The sequence below is a fragment of the Podarcis gaigeae genome (genome assembly GCF_964106915.1).
Source record: "Podarcis gaigeae genome assembly, chromosome: 5".
In the NCBI taxonomy this organism is placed as follows: Eukaryota; Metazoa; Chordata; class Lepidosauria; order Squamata; family Lacertidae; genus Podarcis; species Podarcis gaigeae.
Window position 1 is genome coordinate 16,886,738 of NC_139681.1, and position 11,821 is coordinate 16,898,558.

The following is an 11,821-nucleotide window of genomic DNA, read 5'->3' on the forward strand; positions in this document are numbered from 1 at the left end:
TAAGCTTTGCCATTTCTGCATATTCCATAAGTTTTTGCATCCATTCTTCCTTTGCTGGGACTTCTGCTCCTTTCCATTTTGGGGCAAGTAACATTTTTGCCACTGTAGTAGCGTACATGAATAAGTTTCTATTTAGCTTTGGTAGTTCTGTCGCTATAATTCCCAAAAGAAGAGCTTCTGGGTGTGTTTTTTTTTACAAACGTTATTTTAAGCATCCTTTTCAATTCATTATATATCATTTCCCAGTAAGCTTTAAGCTTACTACAAGACCACAACATATGATAAAACAACCTTCTTTCTTTTTACATTTCCAAAACTTATTTGATTTAGATTTATACATTTTTGCCAATTTACTCAGTGTTAGATACCATCGATATATCATTTTCATATAATTTTCTCTTAGATCATAAGATGCTGTAAATTTTATATGCATATCCCACAATCTTCCCCATGCTGCCATGTCTATATTATGACCAATATCTATTGCCCAAGGTACCAAGGCATCTCTTCCAGCCAACCTTCAGCCAGCCTGCCTAACATGGATTCCAAACTTCCTTCTTTTTCTTCCCAGCAACCCTTGTGCAAAACTCTTTTGCTGTCACCTCACACCCAGCCACTCAGACAACTGTCCAAATCCCCAGGCTCTGTTCACACCTCAGGGCAAGGGGGAAGTACAGTTCACTTGCATTGCCAATGGCTTTCAATGAGCCTGTCTTATTTCTTAATGGCCCTAGCTTGGCCAGAGAGTTTTGCATAGGCTAGCCCAAGAATTCCTCTGAAGCTTGCATTTCTCCCTTCACATCCCAAATAATCAAAATCCTACCATTTATTAATTTCTAGGGTTTAGGGGGAGGGGTCCCCCCTCAGAAAAAAACTGTAACAACAATGAAGTCACCGCAGCTAAACGTAATGCAAGAGGAAGGCTCGTTTTACAATGCATACGTTATACAGTGGTACCTTGGGTTACATGCGCTTCAGGTTACATACGCTTCAGGTTACAGACTCTGCTAACCCAGAAATAGTGCTTCAGGTTAAGAACTGTTCTCAGGATAAGAACAGAAATCGGACTCCGGCGGCGCGGCAGCAGCAGGAGGCCCCATTAGCTAAAGTGGTGCTTCAGGTTAAGAACAGACCTCCAGAACGAATTAAGTACTTAACCCGAGGTGCCACGGTATACTCAATTTAAACCACAATGGTTCTTGAGAACTTCTTTAACATTCTAATGGATCTTGAACGAGACAAAACATTTCCAGTTTGGGGTTTTAAATTGGATTCTCGATTACAAGCTGAGGTCAAGCAAAACTGGTAGAAAACAAGAGGACAGGCTTCTGGAAGCAGCCCTTTTTATTAAATAGTCTTCATATGCAGATATTGGGTCCTGCACCTGAGCTCACATGTAGGTCTCCACAAGTTTGGAATAGGGCATGCAAGAACAATTGGTGGGAAATGAAAATTGTTCAGTGCTGTTCAGTGCCTGGAGGCAGTTAGAGGACGGATGGCAGCTAACAGATTGAGGTGGAATCCTGACAAGACAGAAGTACTGTTTTGGGGGGACGGGGTGGGCAGGTGTGGAAGACTCCCTGGTCCTGAATGGAGTAACTGTGCCCCTGAGTCATTTTGGACTCGCAGCTGTCCATGGAGGCGCAGGTCAATTCTGTGTCCAGGGCAGGTGTCTGCCAGCTCCATCTGGTATGCAGGTGGAGACCCTTCCTGCAGACTGTCTCTCTAGAGTGGTGCATGCTCTGGTTATCTCCCGCTTGGACTATTGCAATGTGCTCTATGTGGGACTACCTTTGAAGGTGACCCGGAAACTACAACTAATCCAAAATGCGTCAGCTAGACTGGTGACTGGGGGCGGCCGCTGAGACCACATAACACCGGTCATGAAAGACCTACATTGGCTCCCAGTATGTTTCTGAGCACAATTCAAAGTGTTGGTGCTGACATTTAAAGCCCTAAAAGGCCTCAGCCCAGTATACCTGAAGAAGCGTCTCCACCCCCATCGTTCAGCCCAGACATTGAGGTCCAGCTCCGAGGGCCTTCTGGTGGTTCCTTCACTGTGAGATATGAAGGGGGAGGGCCTTCTCAGTAGTGGCGCCCACCCTGTGGAACGCCCTCCTGTCAGATGTCAAGGAGATAAAAGAACTATGCAATTTTCAGAAGACATCTGAAGACAACCCTGTATAGGGAAGTTTTTAATGTTTGATGTCTTATCATGTTTTAAATATTCTATTGGGAGTCGCCCAGAGTGGCTGGGGAAGCCCAGCCAGATGGGGTACAAATAAACTATTATTATTATTATTTATTATTTTATTACACACAGCATGTATTTGAGGGCTGATTTTCTTCTGTTGCTCCAGTTTCCCAATGACCTGTCTTGTTGTTTGTCTCTCATGTCCTTTTCTCTACTGCTGAATTTTAGATTCTAAGCTCCTTGGGAGCAGGGCTCTGGGTTGGTTGGTTTGTTTGTTTTGCTGATAAGGTGGCCTGCATATTGACGGTGTTATACAAATGGTAGTGTCTAATCTATCGGTCAGCTCATCCAGAATCTGAGAACAGTGTCAATTGCAGATAGGTCAGAGACTGCAAGGAAAGCCGGAGAGATTTCAGTTTGGATTTCAGAACATGATAACAGCCAGTCATCAGAAGTCAAAGGCTGCCCCCCTCCTCAGTAGATCGTGGGGGGCGCACTATGGCTAATAAGGTGGGATGCATCTGAAACCGTGATAAGAGGCACTTTTATTAGTGCTGCACCCAGTGCTACGAATGTATATCTTCGCAAAGCCAGGAGGCAGAATGCCAAAAGCTGTCTCCTTTCATCATAACAGATGCAACTGATGCAAAAGAACTGAGGCTTTCAGACTGGAGCCTTATATCACAGGGGTCATTCCGATTTTTCTCAGTGCATGTTTGGAAAGTTAGCTTCTTGACATTCCTGCTACTTCAGCAATTGCTCCTCTTTTGCCTGCCATCCCTGCTGGTGAGCAGAACTTGGCAGGGCTGTGTGTTTCCGGCCTTTTCCTCCCCTTCCACTACCCTTTCCCAGTCTGTGTGGGCACACAGGTAATTTTGCACCCGTGTGCAGACAACAATAAGAATTGCTCGTGCTGTTCATTCGTGTTTCTTTGGTGGTGAGAGAGGTTGGGGTCGGCCTAGGGTGTGGTTGTTTGTTTGTGATTGGCCGTGGTGATCTTTGTTTTCGTGTGTGAGTGGAGTGGGTGTTTTGGCTCTGGTTAGCCATATTGATTTGTATGCTGTTGATGGATTATTGTCATTGTCTTGTTGGGGAGCCATACCGGGTGAAGGCGTCTTCTTCTGTTTGTCCCTGTGTCAATTTCAGTTTATTGGTTAATTTTTCTGATAGGGCTGTTTCCCATACTATTGGGTACCATTGGTCCATGCTTACTCCTGACAGGTCTCTCCAGTGTCTGGTTATGGTGTTTCCGGCTGCTGAATGTAGGTGGGTTATGAGTACTTTGTGGTGTAAATGGGCATTGTTGTCTTGGAAGATGTTTAGTAGGGCCCATTCTGGGGTGATGTCTAATACTTGCTTAGTTATTTTACATATTTCTCGGCAGGCTGTTGTCAAGAATAGTTGGATTTTGGGGCACTCCCACCACATGTGGAGGTATGTGCCTGTGGAGGTGCACCCTCTCCAGCATTTTGGTGAGGTTCCTGGGCATATTAGCACTAGTTTTCTTGGTGTTAGGTACCACCTGTAGGTGAGTTTCAGAGTGAGTTTTTTTCTTTTCGTTGATATGGATTTAAAGGGGGGTTTAGACCACATTCTGGTCCATTGAGTGGGGTTAATCTCATAGTCTCTGTCACGACTCTAAACTTTTAAAAAGATTTATGACTCCACCTAGCTCCTAGCCACGATTGATCAAGCTACAGGCTAGGGCCAATTCATACTTCCTTTTCTCCACTCCGTCTCCCGTGTAGCAGTGGCAGGCTTTAAGCTGCTCAGGCAGGCATCTACTATTGCACACACGTTTGCATGAGGTCACTTCTGAGCTGTCCTAGCCATCCACCTGAATTTAAAGGAACGAGGGAGGCAGGGGCACATTCATTTGACCTGCACCAGAACCAGGGGCACCGGTATCTGTTCAGGGCTGCCCCAAGTCACTCGGCAACTTACTGTAACAACTTCATGGTAAGTTCTGGCACCTATTTTTCTTGAGAAAAAGCACTGGCAAATGTAAGCAAATAGTAAAGCCCAAGAAGCGTCTTCCCTAAGAGCAACTTGTTGCAAGCGTATGTTTTTGATGGTGCTGGCTAGGCGGCAATATCCATTTCCATCTTTTTAAACACGTTTTTAATAAAGGTGGCCACTGCCTTTCTTGCTTGCCTTACATTCATTTCATCCTTGGGAGGCCAAGTGTTTTTAGAATTTTAGCAGAGGGGAGATTTGTCCTTTCCATTTTCCCTCCTCCTTGCCCTCCTGTGCAGCTTTTTTGTAAAAACAAAAAGTTCCCATTGATACCAATAGGAACAACTAATCTTTTTAGTTTAATAAGCCTTGTAGCCACGTAGGTGGTCATTGTGGACAGGGTGGAAGGGAGGTCGTAGCTGGGCAGGAAATAGTTAAGCCTCTTGCATTTGTGTGCTGTGATCCTGAAAATCACTGGGCACTTTCCGAAATCAATTTTAAGGGAAACAGGAAGTGTATCTGACTCTTAATAGCCTGATTCTGATGGTGCATCATGGGAGAAGGAGCCACGTGTAAGCCAGGCGCTTGCTGCTGAGAGGGATGCAGGCTTCCCAGAGACAGGGGACTCAGCCACACTCAGTCAGTTATACCTAGGCAGCATCTTTAAAAGCAGAGACACCATCTTGCCAACAAAGGTCCGTATCGTTAAAGCTATGGTTTTCCCAGTAGTGATGTATGGAAGTGAGAGCTGGATGATAAAGAAGGCTGATCGCCAAAGAATTGATGCTTTTGAGTTATGGTGCTGGAGGAGACTCTTGAGAGTCCCATGGACTGCAAGAAGATCAAACCTACCCATTCTTAAGGAAATCAGCCCCGAGTGCTCACTGGAAAGACAGATCGTGAAGCTGAGGCTCCATTACTTTGGCCACCTCATGAGAAGAGAAGACTCCCTGGAAAAGACCCTGATGTTGGGAAAGATGGAGGGCACAAGGAGAAGGGGAGGACAGAGGACGAAATGGTTGGATAGTGTTCTCGAAGCTACCAGCATGAGTTTGACCAAACTGCGGGAGGCAGTGGAAGACAGGAGTGCCTGGCGTGCTCTGGTCCATGGGGTCATGAAGAGTCAGACACGACTAAACAACTAAACAACAACAATGATGAGACACCAGAGGGCACTGTAGAGCAAAAAACTTTGTGCAATTTTACGTAGGGTTTTTCTTTTCGTTTGATATAACGATCTAATTTATGACTTATTTATAGCATTTTTTAAAAAAATTCCCTGTGCAGAGCCAGCCAGGTAAAGAAGCCTGAGGCTCCTGGATCGTATAGCCCGTGGCCACATTTTTTCTTGCCTGCTGCTTGCCTTTCCCCTCATTTCACGACCCGTTTTCCCTTGGGGATGGGGTGGGAGGAGCACAGCATGCTAAAGAGACAAGCAGAGGTAAGTAATGGGGGGTGGAGAAAGCTGACCAGCGATTCTGCTTCTTCTCCAGCTGTCTCTGTCTGTCTTTGAGGGAAGCCTTCGGAATTCTCAGCCATCCATGTGGTTTACATGTGGCTTCTTTGCAATGTGTACAGAGAGCGGCTGGCTTAAGGCTGCCTGCTGAATTTATGACTCAGGAGATACGAACCAGGAAATTTCCAGCTCGCTCTTAGCTATGAGAGGACACCGGCGTGAGCACGCTTTGTGCGATGCCTGGGAAAGTTTGAAAACCCATGAAACCCTGTGGTTTCCTTGATCTGTTTCCTCGATCTAGATGATCATTAGAAACACGCTGAGCCTTGATTCGAAGGAGACAGAGTTTGTGGCAACAAAGGACTTCTGCAGGCACCCTTGTTAATTTGTGCATTCGCAATGGTTATGTGGGAATGGCGCATCCAAAATACTATGCACAGGGTTAATTCTGTAGCATAGAATATTGTGTCAGTTATCAACTGTTGTTTGACTTTTAACAGTGAGAGCAGCAAGTGTGTTGCTTTATTCTGCTGCTTTCCTCAGAGCCAGTCAGAAAATACCAGTCAGTCTCAGATACAAATTCATGTAAATACGTTTCAGTGACATACAGTAAATATTACCTACCTCACTTGTACATTCAATCTGACAGGATAAAGTACCACAAGTAAAAGTAATATTCTGTTTTGAAACTTTAAAATGCAAGTGTTGTCTGGTTCTTCTAGGGCGGTGGGGGAAGAGAACTATTAAAAAGCGTCAAGGGGCTCGGGGTAACCACAAAGTATAATTGCCACAGATTTCTGGTTATGATGGCATTAGGGTGGTTATTTACAGCCCTGTTTTTAACAGTGTTCAGAATGGACAGACTGCTCCATTTCCATTGGTTGAATGACCTGTAACTTCCTGCTGACATCCTGTAACTTTTTGTCCCATTTTTGTTATGCTGTTGTGCATGAGTGCCCCTCCAGAATAGGGACACGGGTGGGGCTGTGGTCTAAACCACTGAGCCTCTTGGGCTTGCCAATCGGAAGGTCGGCGGTTCAAATCCCCATGATGGGATGAGCTCCCGTTGCTCTGTCCCAGCTCCTGCCAACCTAGCAGTTCGAAAGCACACCAGTGCAAGTAGATAAATAGGTACTGCTGTGGCAGGAAGGTAAATTGTGTTTCTGTGTGCTCTGGCACTTGTCACAGCCCTCTGTGCGCCAGTAGTGGTTTAGTCATGCTGGCCACATGACCCGGAAAACTGTCTGTGGACAAACGCCGGCTCCCTCAGCCTGAAAGCGAGATGAGCGCCACAACCCCATAGTCGCCTTGGACTGGACTTAACCGTCTAGGAATCCTTTACCTTTACCTTACCTCCTGAATGCAGAAATGTTTAAGCATTAGTGAAGCATTGCTAAATAACTATTAAAGTAGAATAATGTGTGGGTGCTCCCATATGAATCCACCATTAATGCACTATTATTGCATCAGTAACATGTTGCAGAATACACCTGCAAATACCTTCAGTCTATAGGGGACCCAGGATGGCTTGGTGACTTCAGTGCCCTAAACCCGGTGTCTGTTACTCAGCATTGTGTTTTGTAAATGCACTGGGCATTTTTAATTTTTTTTTTTACTTGACCAAACTTTTGGGATCCAAGACCTTTGGCTGACACGCTTACCGATGATGCCTGTAATTCCTCGGCTGTAGGACATCGCAAGTGATGTTGTAAAGCATAAAGCTATTCTGCACATGAGCTCCTCTTAATAGCAAGGCATGGTGCTGCTGGACGTGCCTCAAAAGCAGAGCTATCCCTGGAACACATGGAATGAAAAGCAACCTCAGGAGCACATTAGCACCGGTGTGGACAAGGGGGCTTTGATATGCTCTGCAGTCCTTCGGGGGGCAGGTGATCGTACATGGGTGGAAAATGTGGGGAAGGTGGAAGTGAAGGACCACTAGGAATGTCAAGAGCAGCATGGCCCCATAATGTAAATGCGAAGAGGAAAGAGATGAGTGTACCTGTGAGTCGTAAGGTATATGGGCTGAGCCTCTTGGGCTTGCTGATCAGAAGGTTGGCGGTTCGAATCCCCATGACGGGGTGAGCTCCTGTTGCTCTCTCCCAGCTCCTGCCAACCTAGCAATTCGAAAGCATGCCAGTGCAAGTAGATAAATAGGTACCGCTGCGGCAGGAAGGTAAACAGCATTTCCATGCACTCTGGTATCGGTCACGGTGTCCCGTTGTGTAAGAAGCAGTTTAGTCATGCTGGCCACATGGCCCGGAAAGTTGTTTGTGGACAAACGCCGGCTCCCTTGACCTGAAAGCAAGATGAGCGCCACAACCTCATAGTCGCCTTGGACTGGACTTAACCGTCCAAGGGTCCTTTACCTTTACCCACGAGTCGTAACATTGGAGGTTGCATGGGAAAGTTATATTTTTGCCTTTACATTTTCTCTATATAGGGATAGAAGATTTGTCTTAAGTTCTGGGATGATTTCTCAGTGAGACACAAAATGGGACAAAAACACCCTTGTCAGTGGTTTTTCACAAACTATGGGGTTTTGATAGTTTTCAGAGTGTTGGGAGATGATTTTGTAGCCTTTGCTGCAGGGAGTTGTACACTCACCCCTCAAAGCTATGACTGTACCATATTCAATGAGTATCTTGGTTATGACACCTATGACATGTGGCAGGTCTGTCCAACACACTGCCTAGTCCAGTATCCTAGGATTTGCTTTCTGAATGATTTGTTCCACAACCACTTCTCATTCCACGTCATTGTTTTTATAAGCTGTGATGCGTTGGCTTCAGTGTAATGACATTTTATTGTTGTGTAGTACTGTAACCCCGCCATAGGATTATATCATGAGCAGCAGGCGAGAAATTATTTGCATATAAAAGCAAACAAATACCTGTTCTTTAGCAAACTCCCCTTTGATGGAGTATTTCAGGAATGCAGAAAACTTATTGAATGCATTAACGGATGCAGAATCCTCATTTCTGAGACTCTCAGATTTCAGATTATATATGTTTCTGGTCCGTCCTTTGATACTTTTGGAAGTATGTGGTTCATAACTGCTGAAATCTCCGAACCCCCAGAATTTGAGGGGTTTCAGTGCCTTTCTCCTCCAAGATTAAAGGTAAAGGTAAAGGTACCCCTGCCCGTACGGGCCAGTCGTGTCTGACTCTAGGGTTGCGCGCTCATCGTGCTCAAGAGGCCGGGAACCGGCGCCATCCGAAGACACTTCCGGGTCACGTGGCCAGCATGACGAAGCTGCTCTGGCGAGCTAGACCAGCGCCGCACACAAAAACGCCGTTTACCTTCCCTTTAGAAAGTGGTACCTATTTATCTACTTGCACTTAGGGGTGCTTTCGAACTGCTAGGTGGGCAGGAGCTGGGACCGAAAGACGGGAGCTCACCCCGCCGCGGGGATTCGAACTGCTGACCTTACGATCAGCAAGTCCTAGGCACTGAGGTTTTACCCACAGCGCCACCTGTAGCCCAAATACTTTACGCAAGAGAGTTTTTAAAATGCACTGTATGAGATGTCATGCAAATTTGTGCCGTTTGTAGAATGCATTTCTAGCTGCAGAACCCACCTTTTTTTGACATAGATCTTGATTGTACAAGTGTGATGCAGACACAACCCTTGGCCACGTTCATATTATTTTTTTGCTGAACTCTGGAAAATGCATTTGTGTGCAGCATGCCCTGCCTGATATATGTGGTAGATTGTCTCACAGGAACTGGAAATTCCTTATGTGCCCCAAGCCAATCCCAACCTGTTGCCAATGCTACATAGACAGCTGTAGCTGATGTTGAAGAGTTATGTTTTTCCTCTTCCGGAAGACATGAAGGTTTGACACTGAAGGTACTGAGGTGGTTCTGTGACAACCAAAAGGGTAGTTTATTGGGGGTGTGCCTCCCCAATCCTGGCTCCTCTGATTTCCCCACCCTTTCCCATCTTCAACTGCTTCCTCCTTTGGTAATGGCCAGGGCAATGTTGCTGTGGCTTGTTTCCTGTTTTGTTTCTGAGGAGCACACGGGGGAACAAAGTAGGCTGGTTGTCACAGCACCATGGAGAGCTCCGGGACTGCAGACAGTGTTCCGTCCTAACCCTACCTGCCAGGGATCTTCTGCATGCAAAACAGATGCTCTAGCACTAAGCTATGACTCTTCCTCAGCTCTGAGGACTTCCTTATATCCAGAACCCAAAGTTAATAGTGATTCAATATAGGCTGATACTAGTGTTGTCCAGGTGTTAAAAGTTGTCGTTGTGAGAGGGCGGAACTAAGGGAGAGTGATAGGCTGTCAGTCAACAAAACCACCTTCAGGTCAATATGAAACTAATGAGTTTTCTTTCTTTTTGCCAAGTCTTGGGTTGTGTTTTCCATACAGGGTGGCACCAGTGTTTGGGCAATAGACATTTTTTTTTAAAAAAAAAACTGCAAACATTTAAATTAACTAACATTGTGCAGATGAGAATTGTTTAGATTGTCCTTCCAGGCAGTCACTTTGCAATAACCTTCCTTGCAAGAATCTAGAGATCAAAGCAAAATAAAAATTTGCGACCCGTGAGCTAAAATAAGGCTGAGCTCTCTGGAAGGGGAAAGACTTTTCTTGCTTTTTCCTCTTCTCCGTGTGTGTGCGTTGGGAGAAGGGTTCCCGTAAGATGAAAATTGCAGTGGGAGTTTATGACCTTAAGATGAAGCAGGTCTCCTGTTTTTTGTTTAGAATCTGTGGTGTTTTAAAGGTCTGTGCTGTATTATTTATCCTCCTGGCTTTTGCACACGGGGCTTTATTTGCAGAAGGAAAGTGAGGTAATAAATCAGTCAACTGAAGAGCCAAGGAGGGAGAAAGCAGAGCCAAATAAGTTACTTAACTCACTAAACCCAGATGGAGAGGAAAGAGTCGAGCCAGGAAGGAAGGAGGGAGCAGGAAGGAGCAAGACACTCGCGGTGGCTGCCAACTTTTGATTTGGAAATGCTGGTCCTGGGGCAGGGTTAGGGCTTTCAGTAGTGGGGGTTTGCGGGTGGGTAGAACTAATAGCCATAGTGTTCTGCAATTGCTCCTGTGGTTGGTGCTGAAAGGCTCAGTTGGCCAAGGGCCAAACAGAAGGGGGGGTTCTCTTCCATGGTCTTTGTTTTAGTGAATAGCAGCCCCCTGAGTGAGTTAGGTCACACCCTGGAAGAGGGTCAGCAGGTGGTGCTGTGGTCTAAACACTGAACCTCTTGGGCAGGGGTCAGCCAACTTACCATGCCTCGGGCCGGTGTCTCCAGCGCCGATCGCACAGCGGGCCGGAGGGCGGGGAAGCGCGTGCCCATACACATGCGCACATGCTATTTCTGGTGCACTTCCGGGTCGGAGGAGCACCAGAAATAGCTTGTGTGATGTGCACGGGCCTCCTCTGACCCCAATGTGCACTGGAAATAACGCTTGTGCATGCTCAAATAACGTGCATGCACACAAGCTATTTCCAGTGCTCCTCCGCCACGGATGTGGGCAGCCGTGCAGCGCCAGTGAGAGTGGGCGGCGGCAGCGGGCGGCAGGGGTCGCCGCAGGCTGGATAAATGAGTCCCTCGGGCCTTATCCGGCTGGCGGGCCTTAGTTTGGGGACCCCTGGTCTTGGGCTTGCTGATCGGCAGTTTGAATCCATGTGATGGGGTGAGCTCCCATTGCTCTGTCCCAGATTCTGCCAACCTAGCAGTTTGAAAGCACGCCAGTGCAAGTAGATAAATAGGTACCACTGTGGTGGGAAGGAAACAGCATTTCCGTGCGCTCTGGTTTCTGTCACGGTGTTCCGTTGCACCAGAAGCGGTTTAATCATACTGGCCACATGACCCGGAAACCTGTCCGTGGACAAAGGCCAGCTGCCTTGGCCTGAAAGCGAGATGAGTGCCACAACCCCATAGTCGCCTTGGACTGGACTTAACCATCCAGGGGTCCTTTACCATCTCTTTCTTAATGTGCCCTTCTTGTTTGGATGTTGATATTCTAGGCGTATGTTTCAATTCCCTCTTGCCACTGAGATTGTCACAACACCCACCCACACCCAGCCTGATCTTTACAAGATTAATCTGAAAATAGCAAGGGAGAACATGGGCTCCTTGTGGAAAGGGCAAGAATGAATATTGCCACCTCCTTGCTGCTTTTAGCTCCATGGGGGATTTAAAAAGACAGCTGTCACTGCTGTCAATGTGGAGCCCTCCACATGTTGTTAGGTGACAACTTGT